Below are 13,148 nucleotides of genomic sequence, written 5' to 3' on the forward strand. Positions count from 1 at the left end.
AGTTGTTCAACATTACTACTAAATAAGTAGTTCCCAAAAGTGGGGCACCTGCTAGTAATTTATAGAGAGCTGGCTGGTCACATAGTATTGACTTCTCCCAAGTTCCACCTAAATCACATTAAATGCAGCTTGAAATTCATTGAATGCTTTTCTAATATTTATTTTCCTTGTAAATAATTGCATTGCTTGCTACAGAGTCACCTATGAGATGTATTGGTCCATGGAGTCTTAGCTGTCTATTAACATGTGATCCATATTATGAAAAAGTTTAGGAAGTCCTGCTATATAAAGCACACAGCCTTTTTCAGCATTTGTCTTACTGTGTTTAGAAACATGGTTGTTTATTTGGCTGTGCTCTATTTAAGGTATACCAGTTGGGTCTGCTGTTAAAGATGGTTTACAAAACAAGCCAGCCCTGGTGTTTAACTTTTATTAAGTTATAAATCGATGATTTGTTTTATGGCATCATGCGTTACTCGTGATTGTCATTTAGCCAGTCAGTTTCAGTCCTGTGATAAAATTCTGAGTAACGGGAGTGGAGCTGGTGCTCCTGGCTGTTTGTATTGGGTAATACTATACATTAAAATTTGCTAACGTGCGTTCAATTTAGATTATTTAGATGTAATAAGAGTTATTATAGTCCGTGCTAAACAAGAATGGATTATGTATCGCAAAAATGTTTGGAGGACTAACTACTAAGCTTTGCCTGCAGTCTGCCTCATTTAGCTTCAGAAGTATTTGCATGTGGCAACTAATATTTTTTTAATCTTTTGCAAATTAGAACTAGGCTGAAATTTCACCCTCCATGCTTTCCCACAGTGAATATAGGCAGTAAAACCATGGATGTGAATTTGACCCAGCTGGAAATATCCCATTTTTGTGGTGAATTTGCTATGAATATTATGTGGCACAAAAATGAAGTGCTTGCTGAAGACACAATCCTGCAAGGTGCTCATCAGCTCACGCAAGGTGATCGTCACCAATTCCCACTCAAATCAATTGGAGCTGGCAATGTTCAGTAGCTTGCAGGATGAAGGCCTAAATTAGCCCTTCACAATTCCATAATCTTCTCCAAGGTTTAGGGCAGCTGAACACTTTGCTCTGCTAACATACTGGCAGTTAGTTCTCCCAAACCAGTTTCCCTTTATTTCTTACAGCCTTATTAGTTTATCCTTTCACATTTCAGTCTAAAGGAGTGTCTCTATCCCTTTAAGATAGGGAATCTGTGTCTCTGCCTGATTAGTGTGGTACCCGACACACACACCTGACATATCTCTACTAGTGCCAACAGCCATCCCCAACTCCTTAGTAATTACTGCTCATTCCTGGCTGAGATCCAGCAGAAGGAACCAGGTCACTGAGAGCAGTATCCTAGTTGCCTATAACATGGCACTACAGCAGCTTTGGTGTCTAGAAGGATGAACTGCTGATTAAACCCTGTTGTGTCCCTGCATCCTTCCTGGGTGCAGAGAATCCAGTGGGTATACAGACAGACATGGTACAGCTATGAAGCGGGTATACATTAAACCCCATTTGCAATCTCTCAGATCTTCATTCTGTGTCTGTGCCCAAGGGATGCAATGCAACAGTCAGCAACTCGGCAAGGTATGTAAATAGAGCTGTTGGTGGAGTGAAGTAAAAAAATAGAGTGAGCCTTGCTATACCTCAGCTACGATTTAAAAAAAAATCAGCATGAGGAGGAGGAGGGAAGCAGAAGCAGTAAGAGAGAATGGTACATCAACTGTGTAAAAGCGTTTTCTGTTTTTAGAGCTGACACTTAATTATATGAACCCAATATTGTCCCTGCAAAACCTGGAGTTCACTATTGTTTTTTTCTCATTGACCCAGACCAGCCACTGCTGAATTTATTTCTCTATCTCTCCCATTCTCTTGCTGCCTGTCTCTATGGTAACTGACATACTGCTCAAGAGTGTCAAGTTCAATAGTGTCCAGTGGTGAGGAAGACAGCACAGGCACTCAACCTGATAATAAAGACAGACCCCCAACTCAGCAAGGTACTTAAACCTGTGCGTTGTACTGTTGACTTCAGTGTGACTAGCCATGAGCTTAAGAACCTTGCTGAATCAGGCCAGAATGCTTACATACATTCAGCAAAGCAAAGATTTTGGAAGGGTAGCCAATCTCTCTCTCTCTCTCTCTCACACACACACACACACACACCACGTAAAAGCAACTTTCTCCTTGTGTACCTGTTTAACTGTGCTGATGGCCCAGTAGCAGCAGTCTGTGTGCTGTGTACTGGCACTGAGGCCAGAAAACTAGGAGCAGGGCCGGCTCCAGGCACCAGCATCCCAAGCAGGTGCTTGGGGCGGCAATCTGCAAGGGGCGGCAGTCCCTGTGTTTTTGCCCCCAAGCAGCGCACCGAATTGCCACTGCAGACGGCGGGAGCAGTCCGTGTGCCGTTAGGGCGGCACACGCATTTCCGCGGCAGTGGCAATTCGGTGGCAGCCTCTATGTTCAGCTGTCCACAGCGGCGCAGCTTCTGTCTTCTGGTTGAAGACAGAAGCTACCTCTGAATTGCCGCCGCCGCAGAAACGTGCGTGCCACCCTAATGGCACACGAGCTGCCCCGCCGACCGCGGCGGCAATTCGGCGCGCTGCTTGGGGCGGGAAAAACAGTAGAGCCGGCCCTGATTAGGAGAATCCTTGTACTCATTGGGCCTGGACTGGATTTTTTTTTGTGCATAGGTTCCATGGTTAAACCACTTTCCAGCAAAAGTAACACAAGATTTGTGTTAATTGTTAAAGCTTTCCTTACCCTCAGTGACAAGATCTGACATTTCCTGTTGCAGTTTCAATAATTTTGATTTTTATTTCCTGTGAGATTAAAATTTGTGTAAAACCAGAAAAAGGTGGTAAATCTTTTTTGTTGAGAGGAGATCTGCTACCGCTAGTCAATCGGACTACTCACAGTAGTAAAGTTAAGTATGTGCATAAGTGTTTTCAGGTTTAGAGTTTTAGTCCTTTAGCTCCAGTGGTAGAGGCTCATGTTTTAACATAAGAGGTCCAGTGTTCAATCTTGCCTTTCAGCCTGTGTAGGACTGGTTCCTCAAAGGGAAAAACTAATTTTACTGCTTTGTCTGCACAAAGATTTTTCAAACCTTTAATTCTCAATAGGTTGCATCTTCATTGGTGGTAACTTCAGAGGAAGTTGTAATATAGAGAAGGCTTAAATGGGCTCTGGTTGGTTACTGTTTTACAGCAATGATACTTTGAGGACATATGAGGACTAAAAGCAAAGGAAAACCATTGACTTCAGTAGAGTAATTTATGATCTACACTTCTCTAGTTAGTAGCAGAATCTGATCCTACACATTTTAAATCAAAAGTAACATCTGTTATGCAATGAGATCCTAGTTCATCTAATTAAAGAAAGGCGCTGACTCTCTTCAAAACTATAGTTGCCAAGCCCCTCCCTCTATTGTTTATTTTTGAAAAAGCATCTTGTTTGTGTGATAGCAGAGTCTGATAACCAGTTTTCAGTGGTCCCAGGGATACATAATCAGCTGATTAGAAAATATGCTTGATTCTTTTATAAGTTTGTGTATGTGTGTATGCTTCTGCAAGGAAGGGGAAGAGCAAGCCTCTTCTTTAACGTTCATAATTTCACATCTAAAAAGATAGAGATGAGAGCAAAATGCAAAGCTAGAAACTTCCCAGGAGAGAGGCTAGTTGTTGGCTTATCCACGTCCTGCTTCTGGCAGGAGAAAAACAAATGACCTTGGTGAATCATCATTCTTAGCCCATGCGCTAGTCTGTTGACTCCATGTACTGGAAGCTAACAGCGTTTGCTCCTTCAGTTTATTTGAACAGCAGATTTTGACGTCAGAGTTAGTAAATAAAAATAAATGGAACAAACTGCTGATTTTGTGCCAAGAAACTGTCTCTGTCCTTTCTCTGAAAGGGGAGTAATTAATGCCACTCTATAGTAAGAGGATGTTCAAATAGTACTGAACCAGGGCCCAATACTCTGGGGTACTGCATGGCTCTCAGGGACATGCTGAGCAGCTTAAACTCAAATGACATTGGTTTTGCACGTGCAGGCCCTTACAGTGCAGTTCATTTTGAGTTAATTAATGTATCCATGTAATTACCAAAAAGGATTCATTTTGATTAGTATATTATTATTAATCATAATAAATAAAATGTCACAGGAATCAAGTGATTATTAGCCACTTAAGTGCTGGCAGGAAATAATTCATCTGAAAATAAGCTTTCTCTCTTTAAACTTAGATACTTCTCTTGGTAAATTATTATTGTTTGTAGCAATAAACCGGAGAAATCTGGAGGTGTGTCTTGTGAGTGGGTGGTCTGTGCTCTTTATCAAGTTGCTTCCCTTCCCTTAGAAAACTAAAATCAGCCCTGATCTCAAGCAGGAGTCTGTTACTTGTTATCTGCAGAATGCACTTACTTTGATTCAGCTGGTTTAATCTTCCTGCCCCTTGCGGCATTTGGTTTATTTTGCTTAACAAATGGGGTCGGAGGAAGAGGCTATTGTGCTGGTTCATCTGTTCTGCTGAAAGCCCGGTAATTAAATCAGACATGACAAGATGAGATCAGCAGAGATGGAAACTCCAAGTCGATTTTCCATCTCCCGCAACCCTCCACCTTCCAGTTTCTAAGAAAAAGCAAATTCAAGTCTACGATTAATTGGTGCTTTAGTTGGCATGAGTCTGCCCTCCCCTGTTTTTTTTATGATTGTTGTGTAATATTACATTACAAGCCTTTGACAGAGTGCTGTCACTGAGGAGGTGCAACAGTAAGTGACTGCAGCATCTGGAGAAGAAGTGAGATGACCCTGGCTTGCTGACAAAACAGTACTTTTAAAAAAAAAATTGGTGCATTCAGACTATATAATATGGCTCTGGTGGGGTAATTTTCCTCCTCTTTTTGTTGCTAATCACAAAGAGCTCTGCTTTGTTCTTCATCTGCAAATTCTCTTTTATATTTTATGTTTGTTTGTATTTTTAAACTACACCTTTAAAAATGAAGAAAATACATTTAAATTAGAAAAGACATGGCCATCTACACATTGCAACAGCATGCCAGGTAAAATGATGCCGAGATTTTTAATTAGTGATGGTTGAAACTCAAAGCTTCAGCATTTGACTTCTGTTTGGTAAACTCCCAGAGAAATTAACTAAAGAAACAGAAAGATACAGCCTTACCCAAAGTCACATAGCAATTCAATGGCACAGCCAAGATTGTAATCCAGAAGCCCAGATTCCTCATCTTCAGCTTTAATACAGTGATTTTCAACCTGTGGTCTGTGGACCTCTGGTGGTCTGCAGACTATGCCTAAGATTTCCCAAGGGGTCTGCACCTCCATTTTTTTTTTTTTTTAGGGCTCTGCAAATGAAAAAAGGTTGAAAACTGCTGCTTTAATGGGTAGGCCTGAAATAAACTGTACATGGGAGTGCAGATATTGACTACAGGCAGCTGAGAGGCAGTCTGCTCATTGACTGAGGAGGAAAAACAAGATTGTATAGTTCTTTGACTGGCTCTGCATATTCCCACTTATTGGTAATACACTGGTTTCCTCATTAAGTGTGACTATGTGAAGCCCTCTCCGAGAACTCCAGTGACAAGTTAGTAAACCTTCATTTTCCTTTACCTTTAGAGTAACCAATCTGAAAGCTGAATCTGAGCGAAAAGCTCAACCTTAAGGTGCCAAAGTGCATTTTAGACAATGAATACACTCTTAGAGTCTTAAATTTCCTCCTGGCCTGCAGGGGATTTCCTGACCAAAAGACTTCCAGAGGATAACAGTGATCTGCTGTAAAAAAGATATTCCCTCCCAACAAGTCCAGAGTCATATTAGTGAAATCAGTGGAAAACCTTTCATTAACTTCCCTGGGACCAAGGTTTCACCCAGGACTTTGTATATTGTAGATTTGAGGTCTTTATGATACCAGCTAAGTCAAATACAGTGGTGGGCAACCTGCAGCCCATCAGGGTAATCTGCTGATGGGCTGCGAGACAGTGTTTACATTGACCGTCCTCAAACATGGCCCCCCACAGTTCCCATTGGCTGGGAACGATGAACCGCGGCCACTGGGAGCTACAGGCAGCCATGCCTGTGGACGGTCAATGTAAACGAACTGTCTCACGGACTGCCAGCAGATTACCCTGACAGGCCACGTGCAGCCTGTGAGCTGGTCAAATACGATTAGGATATGATTGCTGTCTATAAATACATCAGGGGGGATAATCACCAGGAAGAAAGAAGAGCTATTTAAGCTAAAGTATAATATTGGCACAAGAATAAATGGATATATACTGGCCATGAATACATTCAGGCTGGAAATTAAAGTTTCTGACCATCAGAGAGGTTGAGGTTCTGGAACAGCCTCCCAGTAGGGGTAGTTTGGACAAACAACCTAACTAGTTTTAAGATGAAGCTTGTTAAATTTATGAAAAGGATTATATGAAAGGGTTGCCTGTGATAGCTGGGGACAGGACTTGATGACCGCAGGAGGTTCCTTCCAGTCCTATGTTCCTAAACATAAAGTAGGTAAGTGTCTATTTGTCTCACTACCATAATGATATCTTCCATTGACAAAGTCCAGCTTTTCCTGGTGAATGAAACTGCAAACTCCAGTGTCAGTCAGAAATCCTCTCTCTGACAGTGGAAGAAAGATTCCACAGATCAAAGCCTCATTCCACTGACAAGCTGCCCATGCTCTTTGCAGCTTTGCCAAGCTGTTTCTTCTGTGTAGACCAAATGTAACATGAAACAAGCCACTATTCTTTTGCGTAGTCTGAATTCTGTAATCTTTATATGTAAAATTGGTTAGCCAGTGACTATTCCCATCTCACTATTTTATTGTTAAGTTTGATTGTCTTTATTGAAACAGCACACAAAGATAGATAAAGATATTTGCATATGACACCTGGTCTTTGTGGAAACCAGAGCTTGCAGCTAATGACATGAGCAGTTCCAGCATCAATTCCCCCAAACAAGACTACCTAGGTTAGCTCTTTATCACTTATAACTTCCCCTTTTTTACGTGTGACTCATAGCCCCTTTGTTTGATACATGCTACAAATTTATAGGTACCTATTGCAATATCCAAACTTTCCATACTAATGCGATTATTATGTCTTGCAGTTAAAACTCTGGGTCAGACAAATAGGATATTGTGCTAAATGTTAAGCAACTAATCTTCCCACTTTCAATAAAATACATTTGCCACTCTTGGTTACACATCTTAACATTATTATTACAAATTATTCTTCAAGCTCGCTCCCATTTTGGTTCACCTGACAGTAGGCCCTTTGGTCTAATGGTCAACAAGAATGTCTGACATAGCATCACTGAGTACAAGAATGACTGTAGTGTTCCGCTTTAAAAAGTTTAAGGCTGTCATGATAAAGTTTTCTGTTCTTATGATAAACAGAGCCTTACAGAATCTTCTGCTTTGGGTTGTGTAAGATCACAAATGTTAGAGTGAACTCGATGTCACAGCAGTTGCAAAGTGAAATTCACTAGCAGTCTCCAGTGATCAAAGTGGTTTATTATTAAATTTATTTATATCTAAAGTGGAAATAAATGTTATAATAAAGCAATGTGACATGACAGGCATCTTGGTCATCATGAGATAATTGCACTCCTGCAGGGTTACAAAGCACTAAGAAGAAACATTTGGTTCTTAGCCAGTAGATAGATGTTTTTCATCTTAGCTATTTAAGTGTTGTTAGATCTTCATACATTTGCTTTTCAAACGGCTAGCTGTGTGTTAACACCACTCTGCCCACTTCTTGGAATGGCCCAAATTCTTTTTGACACATTCACACAACAAAAAGTGTATTTGGATAACGTGTTAGGAGATAGAGCTATGGAAAATAATTATCATTTGTATTATGGTAGCACATACAGGCCTCACTGTTTTAAACAAAGGACTTTTATTTTAACATTTATCACAGGCGCCAGCTTCTTCCTTTCCCTGGGGGTGCTCAGCCCCAGACCCAGCCCCCACTCCACCCTTCCCCCAAAGCCCCAGCCCCACCCTGCCTCTTCCCACCCAGTTCTACCCCCTTCCCCGGAGTGCCCCATTCCTGCTCCTCCCCCTTTCCCCAGAGCCTCCTATATGCTGCAGAACATCTGATCACGGTGAGCAGGAGGCACTGGGAGGGAAGGGGAGGAGTTGTTCAGAAGAAGGCACTGTGGGAGCTGGCTGACAGTGGGTGCTAAGCACCCACTAATCTTTTTCCTTGGGTGCTCCAGGGCTGGAGCACTCATGGAGTCAGTGCTTATGGCATTTATGACATAGTTGCTAGTGGTAGATGTGTGGCTGATTGCTGCACTGTATGCTGTCAGTGCCTTGCTCTCAGTCTGCAAGAGGTCTGACCACTGCTTGCTGGGACTGTGACCCTTCCTATGTGTATGTATTAGTTGCTAGGCATAGTACAAACACAAAAAGAAAGTCCCTCACCCCATTAGCTGCAGTCTAATGTCACAATTTTGTACTGTAATTCACTACGTGTGGTTACAATTAATTGCATTAAGACAATGGCAGTACCAGTGACTGAACTGAGATGTCTTGAATCCCTGCCCAGTGCCTTAATCACAGACCATCCTTCCTTTTAAAGTAAAGATCTTCACAAGTTATTGTGGAAATTTGATCTTCTTAGCTGTGAATTTCCCATGCTTTCCCAGATCTGTGTCTCACAATATAAATTGTCTGAAATGCTGTGTTTTCTCTCCTCTCTTTGCCTTTATATTTCATTTGAAACATTCCTTTACTGTACTGAATTTAAGGATGACTCTTTGGTACAATAATTTATAAACTTTTGAAAAGTAAGATAAGAGCAAAGAAACCAATTTTATGTCTTGTTTGTTTTGAGACCCCTAGTTCACAATTGCTTCAATTTTTTTATTGCTTTTATTACAGGTTATTTTAGAGAACTTCCATAGATCCTTATTACATTTCTGTAAATGCCAATCGGTTTAATCTTTTGGAAATTCTAAAGGACTTTTCAGAAAAAGTGATTGGCAAACCTCTGTAGTGTTGCCAAGTCCTGTGATTTTTATCATAAGTGTATGAAATTAGGCATGCTTCTTACAGCCCTAGTTCTCACAATCATAAGACTAGATGAGCCGCAAAGAGTCTATTCATCCACAAAAGCTCATGCTCCAATATGTCTGTTAGTCTATAAGGTGCCACAGGACTCTTTGCTGCTTTTACAGACCAAGACTAACACGGCTACCCCTCTGATACAAGAATAGATGAGACTCTCGGGTTAGATTTTTTTTTAAAAGGAAGTTTCTAGCCATTGTATTTGGAGAGAAAAACTTGTAGATGTGTGTTGCCCAAGTGTCCAAAAAACAGACAAAGAAAAAGAACTTCAAATTATTTTTTAAAAATCACATCCATTTTTAAACCCGACTATTGATTTTTAGATTCTTAAGATTGCCAACACTGCTTTGTCAACGTTTTTTGAATCTTAAAAAGTTTTGGTTGATTCCTATTTTTTTTCCTAAGCCATTTGCCCATCTCTATGCAAGATGTCTCTATCCCTATGGTAACCACAATGTGAAAGACATCAGGCCAGATTCAGAGCTGGAGTAAGTGTGCATAACTCCATAAAAGCAGGTGCAGTTAAGGGGCCAATAACATTGCTTCTTTGTGACAAGAATACCTTAAAAATAGATGAGTATAATTTCTTGTTCATTGTTGAAGCTATTCATCAGAATGGAAGGGAGGTTTATTTACACTGTCTTGTGGTTTAGTTTTTAGTTTATTTTTGTTGATAGTGTCATATTCACATTCAGTGAATTAAGCATGTTCCAAACTTTAAGCACATTCATAAACACCTCGCTGAAGAGGTATCTAAGTGCTCAGAAAAGTAAGAATGTAGGTCCTGCTAAACATAGCACAGTGGTCCATCGGTGGAGAGCTCATGGCAGAATTGGGACTGTAGTGCTCAGAGTGACCTGTGTCTGAAAATTAAAATGTTGCTGTTGATACAGCACTATAATACAGACCCCAAGAGACAACCCAGACTCTAGACTTTAGTCTAAACTAGACCCACTGTGGATTGTATCGTACTCCCAGCCAAACTCCCATTGACTTCAAGAAGTCATTTTAAACCTAAAACCACTGTCCTTCCCCTCCAAAAAAAACCCAAAATGACAAAAACAAAACTCTGAAACAAAGCAAGTCTTTTGCGGAATTCAGTGCTCTACCATTGTTCTTCAGCTTTACAGACAGCATACCTTATCTTAGTGTTGCATTTTCTTTTTCTTTGTCCTGAATATAAGAGTGAAATGAGTACTTTCTTATATGTAATGGGCAGTTGCAGAGAGCCAGAATTTTTGGAATCTAGGGAACAGAGGCATTAGTGCTGGAGATCTGGGATGATATCCAGTATGCTGGGTAAAAGGGACAGAGTGACACAAAGAGCACCTAGAAGCCCTATATGCAGCCTGGGAGGAGCCCCCTGACACAGGCCGTGCAGAAGTCAGCCATAAAGCTGCTTCCTAAGGACCTCTTTGCAAGCCCGGGTGTAGGGGACTTGCTAAAGCAGGGATGGTGATGGGACAGGCATGTAAAGGGCCACAGCATGCGCTCTGCAGTGATCCCAGGCATAGCGCACCTATAGGGCAAGAGGTTGCCGTAACTTAGACAGGTCCTCAGGGTGTCAACATATTGGTGGCTAGGAAGTGTATCATGGAGGAGTGAAATTACAATATATTTACAACATTGTAAAATTGGAGTAACGTAGTGGGGAATGAAAACTATAGCTTTAACTTTTTTTTGTTTGGTATGTGTAACATAGACGTTATCTGTTTTACACCTCTTTGTGGATTTGGGGTTGGGGACATGAATAAAGGAAGCATAAAACGTTTAGTATTGTGAACATGCAAAGGAGCAAAATAACTTTGTATTAGTAAAAGAAATACTGTGAGAAATAATAAATACTGTGAGAAATAATATCAAATAATACCTTAGGGCCATGGTCCCACTAAGCCAATAAGATCCTACATCTTTGGAAAACAAATCCCATAATAGTGCAGAAGAAGATGACTCTATCGTGTCCTGTGACCTACATTTTCTCAGATGCCAGCATAAATTTAATCCATAATGAAGTGAATCAATGAGCCAGACTTCAGAGGGAAATACCTATTGAAAGATCTTTGTTATGCAATAGGTAATCCTGGCATCCGTGACCTGAAGAATAACTAATGTGGCACCTCAAGACTAAATCATGTCAGTTTACAGCAGAATATCAGTAAATAGTTATTTTAAACCCGATCGCCAATTTCTTTGGGAAAATTCAGAAACTCTGAGATATTAGCCATCAGTGATAGTGCCTGGTGTGTGTGAGATAGTTTAGCCAGATCCTTGCCCTGTCTCCAGCTACTTTGAGGCAACACAAAACAGCTGGAAAACGGCTCTAAAAAGGCAACCGAGAATGGTCCTAACAGAGGAAAATTCTTTTGTGACATAGAGCTGAATACCACTGGTCTCCATTCCCTTCACATAAAAAGCATGCAAGCAAGGAGAGAAAGGGCAGGAGAGGAGGATGTCGTATGGTGTTCCACCTGATCCCCAGCCAGTGCTTTGGATCGTATGGCTGTTTTTAGCTATGTTGAAGGCTGTTTAGACTACCAGCCAACGATATGAAAAACAGAAAAGTGACTGAGAGCTATCTTTCCCTACAGTTCACTTCAGCTACATTAAGTGTAATCCAGTACCGCTGAGGATCTGGCCCATTATGACTATGTCAGTAACCTAGTCCTAGATTTGGACCTTAGCGTCCAAAATATGGGGGTTAGCATGAAAACCTCCAAGCTTAGTTACCAGCTTGGACCTGGTACTGCTGCCACCACCCAAAAAATTAGAGTGTTTTGGGGCACTCTGGTCCCCCAAAAAACCTTCCCTGGGGACCCCAAGACCCAAATCCCTTGAATCTCACAACAAAGGGAAATAAACCTTTTCCCTTCCCCCCCCTCCAGGTGTTCCTGGAGAGATACACAGAAGCAACCTCCGTGAATCTAAACAGAGGGATTCCACCCTCCCCGTTCCCAGCCTGGAGAACAGAATTACCGAGAGTCAATCTCTCTTCCCCCCTCACCCAGAGTGAATGCAAAGTCAGGCTAGTACATCTAACACACACAGGTTTTCCCCTGACTTCTTCCTCCCACCAATTCCCTGGTGAGCTGCAGACCCAATTCCCTGGAGTTCCTCACTAAGGAAAAACTCCAACAGGTCTTAAAAGAAAGCTTTATATAAAAAAGAAAGAAAAATACATACAAATGGTCTCTCTGTATTAAGGTGACAAATACAGGGTCAATTGCTTAAAAGAAATATGAATAAACAGCCTTATTCAAAAGAATACAATTTAAAGCACTCCAGCAACTATAGACATGTAAATACAAAACAAAAAACCAACTTTGTACTCACAACTTGGAAACAGAAGATTAGAAAGCAGGGAATAGAAAAATCCTTCTCTAGCTGAGAGAGATTCAGGCAGAAGACAAAGAACTCAGACACAAACTTCCCTCCACCCAGAGTTGAAAAAAAGTCTGGTTTCCTGATTGGTCCTCTGGTCAGGTGTTTCAGGATACTTTTTTTTTTTCAGGTGAAAGAGACATTAACTCTTAGCTATCTGTTTATAACAGACTATTTGTTTTCTTTTGATGTAATTGTCCTGATTCCCCTTTGCCTCTCACCTCACGGGGCCATTTAAATCTGTGCAGCGTGGGAGTGCAACACTTCCAAATCAGAATGGTAGCATCTTACAGTCACTTTGCGCAGCTGTAAAAGGACTGCACAGGTGCAAGTCAGTGGAGAATCTGAACCTTTTTATTCTGCAATAAGCATTTGGAAAGCAGCTGTTTCCTGTGCTTAAAGTTCACCATGACTGCATCACAATGGGGAATCTTACTCACAATGCTGATCATAGCACAGAGATGATCAGGCTGATGTCTGCAGGTTCAGTCATTTGCAAAAGAATTTTCCTGTGAAAGCTCACCAGCTCACATGCATCATTAAAGCTCCATCAACACATTACACCCAGTCATTTTTGAACCATGTCACATCAGGACCTTCCACCGTTCTGATGGATGAAAGTGATGATGCCAGCCATGACAAGGGGTGCATCATGATTATATGGTGTGAC

General features: G+C 41.2%; 1 protein-coding gene and 1 long non-coding RNA gene across 2 annotated transcripts in view; one reads left to right on the forward strand and one right to left on the reverse strand.

Annotated features, from left to right (window-relative positions):
- CNTNAP2 (contactin associated protein 2) overlaps positions 1 to 13,148 on the forward strand; it is a 1,698,090-nt gene that overhangs the window by 1,534,921 nt on the left and 150,021 nt on the right. The gene's annotated exons all lie outside the window — the stretch shown is intronic.
- Positions 1 to 13,148, reverse strand: part of LOC127043773 (uncharacterized) — a 489,959-nt gene that overhangs the window by 47,066 nt on the left and 429,745 nt on the right. Inside the window, exon 2 of the long non-coding RNA XR_007772325.1 lies at positions 11,777 to 11,901. This is a non-coding gene — a long non-coding RNA (uncharacterized LOC127043773). The remainder of the gene's footprint in view (positions 1 to 11,776; positions 11,902 to 13,148) is intronic.

This window comes from Gopherus flavomarginatus, chromosome 2, assembly GCF_025201925.1.
Source record: "Gopherus flavomarginatus isolate rGopFla2 chromosome 2, rGopFla2.mat.asm, whole genome shotgun sequence".
In the NCBI taxonomy this organism is placed as follows: Eukaryota; Metazoa; Chordata; order Testudines; family Testudinidae; genus Gopherus; species Gopherus flavomarginatus.